The 13,605-nt window shown below is 49.3% G+C and overlaps 2 non-coding genes across 2 annotated transcripts; both read left to right on the top strand.

The window, feature by feature from the left end:
- Positions 1 to 335: 335 nt before the first annotated feature.
- TRNAA-AGC lies at positions 336 to 408 on the top strand. The gene has a single exon. It is a non-coding gene; the product is annotated as a tRNA-Ala (tRNA).
- A 777-nt stretch (positions 409 to 1,185) lies between these two features.
- Positions 1,186 to 1,279, top strand: TRNAY-GUA. The gene is made up of 2 exons: positions 1,186 to 1,222; positions 1,244 to 1,279. It is a non-coding gene; the product is annotated as a tRNA-Tyr (tRNA).
- Positions 1,280 to 13,605: the final 12,326 nt, after the last annotated feature.

The raw sequence follows: 13,605 nt of genomic DNA, 5'->3' as shown, positions 1-13,605 counted from the left end.
CGCCGTGAGGCAAGGAGGCGAGTGGACCCCTTTATTTTGCTGGTTTTGCTCTTCTTGTTGTCATGAACGGAGGCGTTAGGTACGTGTGGGTGTGCAAGGCATGGGCGTGTGTGAGTTTCTCTGCTGGTCTCTGGAAAGGTGTATTTTGTTGAAAGGCAAGAAAGGGGAGCGGCGTTGTTTGCTATGTCCCGTGTCCTTGTTGAGTGGAGGTCCTTTTACGCTTGCCCAGCACCTTGGAAAGGTAGTTTGTTTTGCGGTGTGAAGAGAGCTCTGGAATGGGTTTGCGCTGAGTTGACAGTGGGTGGCGGAGAGGGTGAGGCACCTTGTGGGTCTCTGGGGAATTAGCTCAAGTGGTAGAGCGCTCGCTTAGCATGTGAGAGGTAGCGGGATCGATGCCCGCATTCTCCAAGCTGCTGCTCTTTCTCTCTCTCTCTCTCTTTCCCATCCCCACCCACATACACCCTTGATGTCTGCGCAGAAAGGAGTGTTCTGGTCCACTCTTGGCTTTGCGGCAAGCCTTTTGTCCTCAGGCAGCCAAAGGGGCAGCTTCTCTTTCAGAAGCCTGTGTGTCTGAGTTCTTTTCTTTTGCGAGTCTCTTTCTTAGTGTTTGTTTTTCCTGAGGTAGGCGCGGGAGGCCGAGTCGGGTGTGAAAGGGTGGGAGTGGGAACGTGTCCATTATTGGCCAAGGGGAAGGGAAATGGTCTGAGAACACGTTGTGTTTGCAAAGGCCTCTTTGGAGCCAGGCAGGAGGCTTCGGCGTCGGACGGGTTTTCCGTTGCACCACCGTCCCTATTGTGGGTGGGAATCAGGGCTGGGGTCCCAGCGGTGTGCTGCGCGTGCTTGAGACAATCCGGGGCCCCTTGTGGGTCAGCGGGGGGAGGCGGCGTCCCGGCTAGAGGGCAGGGCTAGCGTCGCTCCCCCGGCGTTGCGTTCTTCCCTAGCGGCGTTGTCTTCGTGCCGTGCCTGTTAGGGAGCCTTTGAGCGGTATATGTGTGCGGGCTTCCCGTTGGGTGAATTGAGGGTAGACTAGGCGGCCACCCGGGGCAGCCGTGAGGATGAAGGGATAGGTGCGTGTGACTTATTCCTTTCAAGGGCTGGGCACGAGCAAGCCTATAATTAGCAGTTAGTGCCAGTGGCACTTCTGCCTGACACCTTGAGTCACTCTGGGCCCTTTGTTCCTGTCTTCCTTCGATAGCTCAGTTGGTAGAGCGGAGGACTGTAGGCTTAATTAATTCTCCTGGGAATCCTTAGGTCGCTGGTTCAACTCCGGCTCGAAGGAACTGGCTTTTGTTTCCTTCGTGACACGCTCTTCTTTGGAGCTCCCACTCTGGCCATTGCCGTGTTTTACTCCATTCGTGCGAGAGTGGCCGTTGGAAATCTGCTGCATTTAAAGCACCACTTGCCGCTACTTTCATCTACCACACCTGCTTCCAAGGACCTAGGCCCCAGTTTACGCCTTTAGAGGCAGAGCTCCTTTTTCTTCGCCCTCCCGCGCTCACAGCGTAGACATCTAGCTATGGATGTCAGGCTTCAGAAGTGCCATTTATCCCCCTGGTAGCCCGGGGCGCCTTTGTCATAAAATAGCCTGTCCGTAGCTATGTCCCCAAGCTGTCTTCGGTGTTTTTTGCATGGGGCAGAGGTGCCGGGGTGGTAGTGAGGTGGGGGATGTAGGGGATAAAGAAGGGCCCTTTAGTCCCTTAAAGTCCTTTGTCCCTCTGTCTTAACCAGAGCTAGCCTTTGGGAAAATAGCATCGTGTCTGGTACTCTACACTTCATAATCTTCATAGAGATATGTGTTTAATCTGAATATGGCATTACTTAGAGAAGTTTTTTGCGAGGTCAGTTGTGTGATGTGTCAGTGGAAAGGTTTGTTTTTTTTACTGAATGTGATCATCCACTTCGTATGCATGTTTCATTTCTGTACCTCTAGTTCGGGATATTGACCTTTTAACAATTACTGCTCTGCTTTCACCTGGGGAATGCCCACCATACAGATGCAATCAGTCTGGAATAGGCCTTTATGGAGAACAGTAGGTCTTTGAAGATACTAATCTCTCTTCTTCCTTAGAAGTTTTCTAGGGCTACTTCTGAGGGCCGGTCTCCAGAGCCGGCAGTTACAGCGCCCCTCAGAGAGCACCGAAGGAAAACCACTGTTGTGTGTTCACACTGAGAGCTGTTCACTCTTGTGGGACTTGCGACACTATTCGGAGTGGTGCAGTCTTGGCAGCTATCCTACAGAGCACCTCTTTTTCTTTTGCTGTTAAGACATTTGAGTATGTGGAAGGGGTCACGGGGCATCCTAGGTCCCGTGATGCTTTGCTTTGCATCCCAGCAATCTCTATGCTTCCATCTGCATGTGGCACCATCTTTTAACGCTTTGTGTACTGCGTGCTCTTCCCTGCCTCTTTTGGGCTGCAGGAATGGATCCCGAGCTGTTGACTGGTATACTGCTCGCACTGACTAACACATCATGAGTGGCAGTGGAGTTACTCCTTAAACTGCAAAGGCAAGAGGAGTGCGACATTGATCTCACTACGCATACTAGCTACGACATGAGATTGCTTGTGGCATTCATGGAGGTGCTGACCACAGTGGAGCACCGCTTTTGGGCTCGGGAAACAAGCACTGACTGGTGGGAGCACATTGTGCTGTACATCTGGGATGACGAGTAGTGGCTGCAAAACTTTCGTATGAGAAAAGCCACATTCATGGGACTGTGTGATGAGCTTCCTCCAGCCCTGTGGCGCAAAGACATGAAAATGAGACCTGCATGACAACGTAAATGACGTTGTGGATGGACATATGCACAAATGAGCTTCCCTAACTGCAGAGGGGCAATAGATGGCATGCATATTCCAATTCTGGCACCAGACCACTTAGCCACCAAGTACATTAATTGCAAAAAGTATTTCTCAATGGTTATCCAGGTGCTTGTGGATTACCGTGGGCTTTTCACAGACATTAACGCAGACTGGTCCGGAAAGCTGCTTGAAGCACTCAACTTTCTGAACACTGGCCTGTTTAAGAAGCTGCAAGCAGGGACTTTCTTCCCTGACCAGAAAATCACCATAAGGGTAGTCAAAATGCCCATTGTGATCCTGGGAGACCCTGCCTACCCCTTAATGCTGTGGCTCATGAAGCCATACACGGAGCATCTTGACAGCAGCAAGGAGCAGTTCAACAACAGGCTGAGTAAGTGCAGAATGACTGTGGAGTGTGCATTTGGCTGTTTAAAAGCCCGCTGACAATGCCTGTATGGGACTCTGGAAATGGCCGATGACAATATTCCGATACTTATAGCCGCATGCTGTATGCTCCATAATATTTGTGAAGGAAGGGTGAAAGCTTCACTCAGGGCTGGACCGCAGAGGCTCAGTGCCTGGAGGCTGAGTTTGAACAGCCAAAGATCAGGGCTCTTAGAGGGGCACAGCACGGGGTGATTGGTGCACATGATGCAAGAAGGGGCCTTAACATAATTGTATGTTGCTTTGCAGGGCTCTTTTTGCTTTCACTTAATAAAATAAAGATTGCTTTCAAACAAACACAATTATTTAATTGAAAGACAACAACCAGGGAGAGAGTCAAATGAAAAAAATCATCAGCAGGGAGGGGGATGGGGGAAGGGAAGGTCTCAAGAGGAGGAGGGGTCCCGGGATGGCTACAGATTTGTATGTCCAAGATCATATCCAACCTTCTCCTTTGGAGTACAATGCAGCGGGTGCTGTACTTCAGCAGGGCCAAACTGTAGAGGGATGGGTGTTGAGTGCAGTGGGTAGTGGGAGTCCACACTGCTGGACTATGAGGAGGGAGGAGTGGAATGCTGTGGGTAGAGAGTGGAGCCAGGAGGTTGATAAGAGTGTTTTGGGCAGGGGGGAGGGCACATGGGAAAGAGTTTTGCAACAGCAGCTGCAGGGGAGGGTGGGTGCGGACCTGCTCAGTTTGAAGAGCTAGAATCGCCTGGAGCGTGTCTGCTTGGTGCTCCATAACTGTTGAGAGCCACTCCGTGGCTTCTTTCTGGTGTTCCATGTTCTCCTTTGGGTCCGTCTTCTCGCTGTCCCATCACTCCTTCAATTCTTTTTTCTCGGTGGCAGAGTGTGTGACGTGCAGTCTATATGGTTTTATAAAATATGGTAATAAGTGAATATAATGTAGCTGGAATATGCTTCATGCAAAAGGTCTCTTGTAAGGTATCATTACAAACAGGGGTGAGCTGGAGCCGGTTTGCACCGGTTCGCACGAACCGGTTGTTAAATTTAGAAGCAGTTTTAGAACCGCTTGTTAACTGGCTTCCCTGCGAGGGAAGCTTTGACGGGCTCTGGCTGGAAGCCTGTAATTCCTCCTCCCGGCCACAGGGGGGCGCTGCACTTTGCTGCGGGAGCCATGTGAGCTGCCTCCTGGCCCAGTTGCTGCTACTCCTCGGACCTCTGGCCCTGGGGCTCCTGCTGCTGCCTGGGGGGCCCCGGCTGCGTTTGGCTGCTCGGGCTGCTCCCAGCCGCTCCCCGCGTGTGAGTACCTGCATCTCCTGCCCACAGCCCCTGCCACAGCTCCTGCCCCCGCCGCCCATGGCCACCCCCTGGCACAGCCACCCCCAGCCGCAGCCATCCCCTGGCACAGCCACCTGCAGCTAGCCCTGCCCCTGCCACAGCCCCTGCCACAGCCGCCCGCAGCCACCCCCTGCCACAGCCCCTTCCACAGCTCCTGCCCCCTGCCCCTGCTGCCCACAGTCACCCCCTGGCATAGCCACCCGCAGCCACCCCCAGCCGCAGCCATCCCCTGGCACAGCCACCTGCAGCTAGCCCTGCCCCTGCCACAGCCCCCCGCAGCCACCCCCTGCCACAGCCCCTTCCACAGCCACCCGCAGCCACCCCCTGCCACAGCCACTCTCTGCCCACAGCCACCCTCTGCCCGCAGCTGCCCCCTGCTAGCCCCTGTCTGCATCACCTACCCACAGCCAGCCCCTGTTGCAGCCAGCCCGTGTCACACTCCCTGCCTCCAGCTAGCCCTGCCCCACGCCCCTGTCTGCAGCCAGCCCCATGTCCACTGGTGCCCTGCAGTTCTCAGGGCACTAATCCTGCACACCTGCTTCAATGAGGGGGGACAGGGAGCAGCTGGGACCCACACATGTGCACATCCTAGGGTGACCAGACAGCAAGTGTGAAAAATCGGGACAGAGGGTGAGGGTAATAGGAGCCTATATAAGAAAAAGACCCAAAAATTGAGACTGTCCCTGTAAAATAGGGACATCTGGTCACCCTAGCACACCCCAAGGGAGTGGCGGGGACCCACACATGTGAAAAGGAGCTCATTTCTAGTTCAGGCCCATCTTTTTAAAAAAGAACTTTAGGTAGGGTTAACATACAGCCGTATTTTCCTGGACATGTCCAGCTTTCGGTTCTTAAATTGCTGTCTGGGCGGAATTTTTAAAATTTAAAAATTCCTCCCAGGAAAAGACGGACGTATGGTAACCCTATTGATACAAAAAATACATGCTCTGGCACATCTCTTAAATCAGAACTTTTTATAGAGAACCGGTTGTTAAGATTTTAGCAGCTCATCACTGATTACAAAGCTTATAATCTACTGAGTGTGGTCAATCTATTTTGTATAAATGTACCACTCTTGTATCTGGGACTAGAAATATGAAATATAACTGAGGGCCTATTGTAATTATGCAAAGTGCGGGCTATTAATGGTGGTTTGGAATCTCAATGGCTCCCATCAACCAGGACAATTGACTGGGGCTCTGTTTGCAAGCAAGCCTTCCTGTGAGTCAGGCTGGGTAGAATGAAGGCTTGGGGTCTTACAGTGACATGTGATCATGTCACATGAACCGGAATCCCTCTTTAACCTGGTGCTTTTCCAATGGGGAGGGGGGGGAGGGAGGGGTGGAAAGCCAGAGAGAGACAAAAGATTCCCGCCTTTTGCAAAAGCTATATAAAGGGGTGGAACAGAACAAAGAAGGAGCCATCATGAAGAATCCCCTAACTACCACCTGAGCTGGAACAAGAGCTGTACCAGGGGAAAGAATTGTGTCCAGGCTTGGAAGGTGTCCAGTCTGAGGAAAAAAAACCTTACTGAAGCATCTCTGAGGGTGAGATTATCTGTATTTAGTTTGATTAGACATAGATTTGCACATTTTATTTTATTTCGCTTGGTGACTTATTTTGTTCTGTCTGTTACTACTTGGAACCACTTAAATCCTACTTTCTGTATTTAATAAAATCACTTTTTACTTATTAATTAACTCAGAGTATGTATTAATACCTGGGGGAGCAAACGACTGTGCATATCTCTCTATCAGTGTTATAGAGGACAAACAATTTATGAGTTTACCCTGCCTAAGCTTTATACAGGGTAAAATGGATTTATTTGCGTTTAGACCCCATTGGGAGTTGGGTATCTGAGTGCTAAAGACAAGCACACTTCTGTGGGCTGTTTTCAGGTAAACCTGCAGCTTTGGGGCAAGTAATTCAGACCCTGGGTCTTTATTGGAGCAGACGGGAGTGTATGGCTCATCAAGACAGGGTGCTGGAGTCCTGAGCTGGCAGGGAAAACAGAAGCAGAGGTAGTCTTGGCACATCAGGTGGCAGCTCCCAAGGGGGTTTCTGTGAACCAACCCGTCACAGAGTGCATCATAACTTCACGCATAAAATTCTCCTTAGTTCTTCTTGGCTGCTTTCTAATTCTGCTCAGCCATTCTGCCGCCGATAACAAAGAGGGAGGCTGGGCTCCCAAGGTTATATCTGTGATGTTTAAATGCAACATTTTACAGAAGTAGTATTGTTTGCAACAAAGACAACACTGATTCAGTGCTTTAAAACACAGCCAGTATTCACACACCTGTCACTAACTGGCTGACCCCAGGCAAGCACACATGAGCCACAAGACCCCCAAAATGGTGAGTAGCCTCAGGGGCAGGGTAAATCACTGTTCCTGGACCCTGCTGTACACTGGGCATGTGGCTCTTGGGCACTTGGGGAGAGCCAGCACTGTAGGGTGGGCCAGATAATCATTCCTGTCCCCACAGTTTCCACAGGAGGTGATCATTATGGAAAATATCTCGCTGCTGAGGGTGAGCAGGGAATCAAGGGATGGTCTTCTCCAAGGCTGAGGCTTCTGCCCTGGCGCCTATGCAGCTAGCCTGTGTGCAGCATTGGTCCCCACACCCGTCATGGCAAAGTGGAGTGGGAAAGTTACCATTAATCAGGCAAGAAACAAAGCAGCTCTGCCAAGGAACCTGCGGCAGCGGATTGCCCAGTATGTCCACAAGAGTTTCCTGGAGATCTCTGAGGGAGATTCCCATGAAGTGAGGGAGTCAATCAACATCCTGTTCTGCCGCTCAGGCTACACATGAGGTCGGAGACAAGCCTGCTTTCTGCAACCCTCCTGCCCACAACAACTCACTTCAGCAATTCCCAAAATCAGATCCACTTACCAGGGGCCTCCTCTCCTGTTTGCGCTTTGCCAAGCTCCGATTGCTGTGACTGGCTAGGCTTCTCCAGGGTAGAAAAGAGTTCCTGACTGCATACATCTCTGGCCTCTGAGTGATCCTCTGCCTCTGGGTCCCCCTCCCACTCTTTGTCCAAGATTGCCTCCTTCTGACTCGGTCCACTCTCGACTGGCACGCAAGCCAATGAAGTATCCAGAGGGTCCTTCCAAGTGGAGATGAGGTCGCCACCAAGTATCGTGTCCAGCTCTTTGTAGAACTGGCAGCTCGTGGGTGCAGCACCGGAGTGGCAGTTTGCCTCCCGCGCTTTGTGGTAGGTATTCCACAGCTCCTTCACTTTGAGTCTGCACTGCAGTATGTCCCGAGGATGATCAAGGTGACACCTCATCGCAAGTTGAAGTGCCACTGCATGTTTTGTCTTTGGCAGTGGGCTCACATGAATACTGGGTAACCCCGTTGTTGGATGGCAAACCTATACGCATGGAACTGGACACCGGTGCAGCCGTCTCGCTGGTCTCCGAGACTGTGTATAAAGAAAAGCTACAGCATCTTCCGCTTAAGGCAACAAAAACTGTTCTGAAGACGTATACAGGAGAAGCTGTGCCCATGTTGGGCACTATTGATGTTAAGGTGGAGCTCAATGGACAGGCTGCTAAATTGCCACTGTTTGTGGTGAGAGGTAACTATCCAGCCTTAATGGGTAAGGTCTTGGCTTGGGAAGATTCTACTGAACTGGGCAGAAGTGCACTGGATGACTAAAGAAGAAACCAGTCTAACCCCTATACTAAGGAAACATGCTGCTGTTTTTGGAGATGATTTGGAAAGTATGAAGGGAATCACTGTGACATTGAACATTAAACCTGACAGTCCACCAAAATATCTGAAAGCCCGAACTGTGCCATATGCCATCAGGCCAAAAGTTGAAGCAGACCTGGAGCGCCTGGTCACCAATGGGAGTCCTAATACCAGTTACCCATAGCTCATGGGCCACTCCTATCGTTCCAATAGTGAAGAAAGATGGCTCTCTCCGGATTTGCGGTGATTTTAAAGTCACTGTCAACCCAGTGTTGTGTGCAGAGCAATACCCGCTTCCCCGCATCGATGACCTCTTCGCAGGCCTGGCTGGGGGACAAAAGTTCAGTAAGATTGATCTGAGTCAAGCATATTTACAGATGCACATCGATGAAAAGTCCCAAGAGCTGTTGACTATTGTGACTCATAAGGGACTTTATCGATACTGTCGCCTACCCTTCGGAATAACTTCTGCTCTCGCCCTGTTCCAGAGGGCTATGGACCAGATCTTGTGTGGCTTGTCAGGAGTTCAGTGCTATCTGGATGATATCCTGGTCACTGGAAGAAATGAAGAGGATCACTTAAAGAATTTAGAGGCTACCCTACAAAGACTGGAAGAGTATGGCCTATGAGTTCGCAAAGACAAGTGTGAATTCTTCAAGTTTCATCAGTACCTGTTTGGGCGAAAGTTTACTCTTCTCACAGATCATCAACCTCTGACGTCAATTTTTGGACCCTACACAGGCATTCCCCCATTAGCTGCTAGTCGTATGCAACGTTGGGCATTGTTACTTTCAGCACACACATATGAAATCAAATATTGGAAATCCACTCTGCACGGCAATGCAGATGGCCTCTCAAGGTTGCCTTTGCCGGTCAAACATCAAGATAGTGCCCAAAAGGAAATCTTCTACTTTGAACAGGTAGAGAATACACCACATCACATCAGCACCATATCATCCATCCACCAACAGATTAGCTGAAAGATTTGTGCAGACAATGAAACACGCTTTGAAATCAGCAAGGGGGTAACACTCCATTCAAAAGCGTCTGGATACCTTCTTACTTTCCTACAGAAATACACCTCATGCTATGACTCAGGCATCCCCGGCCTTTCTAATGATGGGACGACAGCTGAACCCCGACAAATTGTGCAACATCAGCAGCAATATCAAGTCATCAGACGGGCACCCAGAGCAAAAGACCGAACCTTTAGCCCGGGACAGCCAATTTTGGCTCGGAATTTTACTTGCAGAGTTAAATGGGTCCCTGCCACAATCATCACTCAAACAGGACCTGTTTCCTACACAGTCCGGACTGCAGAGAATCTTACCTGGCGGCGACATGTAGGTCAGCTGTTGCCAGGTCATGCCAGTCCTCAGGACACATCTGCAGTTGAGGGGTCTGACTTCACCTCTTCTGGTGAGACACCGAATCACGAATCAGCTGTTCCTGACTGTTCTCCTCCATTACTGCCGGCGGCTGAGATACCCCTTTGCCCAGCACGAGCTGATACCACCTCCTCACTTGTTCGTGCTGCAGACCCTGAGCCCATGGTACTTTCGGGTGCAACAACACCAGAAGTTCGCCGTAATCCACCTAGAGACAGAAGGCCTCCTAATCGGCTGGATCTTTAGCTAGGGCGAGAACCCACGGTTATGGGGCAAAATAATCCCCAGGGTTTAGCCGGGAATGGAGGCAGTCTACCCTCCTTCTCTAGTCTAGTGTGTGTTTTATTTAGGGGATGTTCTTATTGGTGGGGGAGGAATATGTTGTGTATTTGGTTGTCATGGTTTTTGTTGCTATGGCAACTGAGTTAGATTATTAGGGGATAGCCCAGCCAGTTTCGGCCGGTTGGGTGAGCTCTGTGTCTGTAAATAAAATGGTAGTTTTGTTAGCTGTCTGCTCTCTGGCCTCAAGTGATTTCTTCCTAAACCGGCAGCCCCCAAGGATATAACATGCTCCTCCTCTTCCCACCGAGGCCCTGCCCCTGGCCAGGCGAGAAGCTGGAGCCGAGCCATGGTAAGAGCCGCCCAGGGAGCCTGGGCTTCTGTGGGGATTCTCAGACCCTCCGCCTGCCCTGGGTCGGGGCCCAGATGCCAGAGAGCAGCCCCGGCCCATGTCCCCGCCTGGTTCTGATGCTCCTAGGCCCCCAAGCTGTGGGGAGGCCCACATGTTCTTTGTGCCCAGGGCCCCAATAAATCTTAATCTGCCTCTGCTGTGTTCCCATAACCATATAAATGCAGCATCTGATCAGCCCTCCTCTTGAGTTATTCAGATTGTTACTTCACTCTGTTTTCTTTAAGAATGGCTTCCCATTGACTTTGCTGGGCTTTGGAACAAGCCCTGAACTGCCCACATTATGATATTAGAGTTTGTCTCTGTTAGTACTCCCAGACCACGTGTTCTCTTTCATGACCTCTGTGTAGTGTTTAGTGTCAGTCTCTACACATCCTTTATGTTGTTGTTCACTATGCAGCTAAAATATCCAGATATTCCTTTCACAGACTAGACCTTTCTCGCCTGGGTTCAGCCCCACGCCCCAGCTTAGTTCATTTATTCAGGTGTTTTCAGCAGTCTTCCTTCCTGGGTGGGGAGGCAGTGGAGAAGAACCCAGATTAACTCACTCACTCCCCAGCCTTAAATAGGATTTGCATATGGCAGGAATAATTTGGTTCCCAGTTTGACCCCCACCCTCTCCTAGTGGAAAAATACCTGTAGTCAAAGATGGTGTAGTCATCCTGGGTCTGCTCTAGGGTATGCAGGGTTCCTCTTTTTGTCAGCCAGACCACCAGCCTCTTTTTCTTACAGGCACACTCAATGTGTCTCTTTTTGCCACAGTGTCGACACACCAGGTCCTTACACCAGCATTCTGATGCCTGGTGACCCGGCTTACCACAGCGGTAACATTCTTGACTCTGCACAGTTTTGTGGGTCAGTTCTTGTGACACTTTTTGCACCCTAGGGGATGCATCGATGTATTGCGCCTCCCTTGTAGCCAGTTCCATGGAGACAGCAATATCAACAGCCTTCTGTAATGTAAGCTGAGCCTCTGTCGGTAGGCACTTCCGTATAGCTTCACTGTAGAGGCCACACACTAACCTGTCACACAGGGCATCATTTAACGTCTCTTTAAATTCACAGTGTTCTGCTAGCTTTTTTAAAATTGCTACAAATTGTACAACTGTTTCATCTTCCTTTTGGTCTCTTTTGTGGAACCTATATCTTTCAGCAATTACCAGTGGTTTTGGGGAAAAATGGAACCCCAGGATTTCCACAATGTCACTGTAAGATTTAGTCTTAGGCTTAACAGGGTGTAGTAAGCTGCATAGCAGGAAGTAGGTTTTAGCCCCTACAACACTTAAGAATATTGGCACCTTCTTCGCTTCTATAATGTCATTTGCAATAACAAAAAGCTCAAAACGCTCAGTATATACATGCCACTGCTCTATATTCTCATCAAAAGGTTCCAGTGGCCTGGTCAGAGTAGCCATGATTTTTAGTTTCACTTTCACAGTCAGTGCAAACAAGCAGGTTTTTTGTTTGTTTGTTCTTTACCTTGACTTCTACTTCCTTCTGTTACTGGAGCAGCACCAGAATCCCATCCATTGTCGCCACTTGTTATATCCTTGGGGGCAGCCGGTTTAGGAAGAAATCACTTGAGGCCAGACAGCAGACAGCTAACAAAACTACCATTTTATTTACAGACACAGAGCTCACCCAACCGGCCGAAACAGGCTGGGCTATCCCCTAATAATCTAACTCAGTTGCCATAGCAACAAAAACCATGACAACCAAATACACAACAGAGCAGGGTACAGGGATACAGTTCTGGCACTGGTGGGCCCCACACTTCTACCCAGGTTCTGGCACTCCTGAGAGGCCCCCAACTTGGCTGAGGTCCCTGGGCACATGTTCCATGGGCCTGTGCATTAATCCACCACTGGAACATAGAGTTACAGTAGTGAGGTTTAAAAAACCCAACAGATTTCATAAGCCAATGGTCTGAGCCACTGTGTTAGTTCCCATGCCCCTAAAAGAGTGTTTGCAGACATAATTTGAATTCCATACTGCCTTTGTGACCTGCTGTTGATCAAGCTCTTTTGGAGCCCAGTATTAGAATTCAAATTGACCTTGACAAATTGGAGAAATGGTCTGAAATCAACAAGATGCCATTCAATAGAAACAAGTGCAAAGTACTTCACTTAGGAAAGAAAAAAAATCGAACGCACAAACTACAAAATGAGGAATAAGTGGCTAGGCTGTAGTACTGAAGAAGAGGATCTGGGGGTTATAGTAGATCAGTGATTGAATATGAGTCAACAGTGATGTGGTTGTGAAAAGGGCAAAATAATTCTGGTGTGTATTAAGAGAAGTGTAATATGTAAGACACGGGAGGTAATGGCCCCACTCTACTTGACAGTGGTTGGGCCTCAGATGGAGTAGTGTGTCCAGTTCTGGGTGCCACACTTTACGAAAGATGTGGATAAATTGGAGAGCCTCCAGAGGAGAGCAACAAAAGTGAGAAGTAGTTTAGGAAATACAACCTGTGAGGAAAGGTTGAAAGAACTGGCCATGTTTAGTCTAGACAATGGAAGGCTGAAGGGGGAAATCTGTTAACAGTCTTCAAATATGTAAAAGGTGAGGCTGACGATCAACTCTTCTTCATGTCAACTTAAAGTAGGACAAGAAGTATTGGGCTTTATCTACAGCAAAGGAGATTTAGGTTAGCTACACCTCTACCCCGATATAACTCTGTCCTCGGGAGCCAAAAAAATCTTACCACGTTATAGGTGAAACCGCATTATATCCAACTTGCTTTGATCCGCTGTAGCGTGCAGTCCCCCCGTATTGGGCTTTATCTACAGCAAAGGAGATTTAGGTTAGCTACACCTCTACCCCGATATAACGCTGTCCTCGGGAGCCAAAAAAATCTTACCACGTTATAGGTGAAACCGCATTATATCCAACTTGCTTTGATCCGCTGTAGCGTGCAGTCCCCCCGTCCCCCCGGAGTGCTGCTTTACTGCGTTATATCCAAATTCGTGTTATATCAGGTCGCGTTATATTGGGGTTGAGGCATATTAGGAAAACCTTGTGTTGATTCCTATTATGGATTTCAGTCACTTTGTCTTACAGTCGTTAATTAAAGTATTGGGTGTCTGTGTGCAAATACATTTTAAAAAAATCCTGGGAATTAATGTAGGGCCTTGACCAGCCAATTAATTTATTTATTCCTCCTTTCCTTTTGAAAATGGAGAGAGATTACACAAGTTTTATATCACATTTTATATTACACTATGAGGGAAGGCTTCCCAGGTGAAATAAGTAGTTGCATCATGCTTTTTGTGAACATCTCCTGTTTA

Source organism: Mauremys mutica, chromosome 2, assembly GCF_020497125.1.
Source record: "Mauremys mutica isolate MM-2020 ecotype Southern chromosome 2, ASM2049712v1, whole genome shotgun sequence".
NCBI lineage: Eukaryota > Metazoa > Chordata > Testudines > Geoemydidae > Mauremys > Mauremys mutica.
The sequence above is the reverse complement of the archived record's forward strand: the minus strand, read 5'-3'. Positions and strand labels throughout refer to the sequence as shown.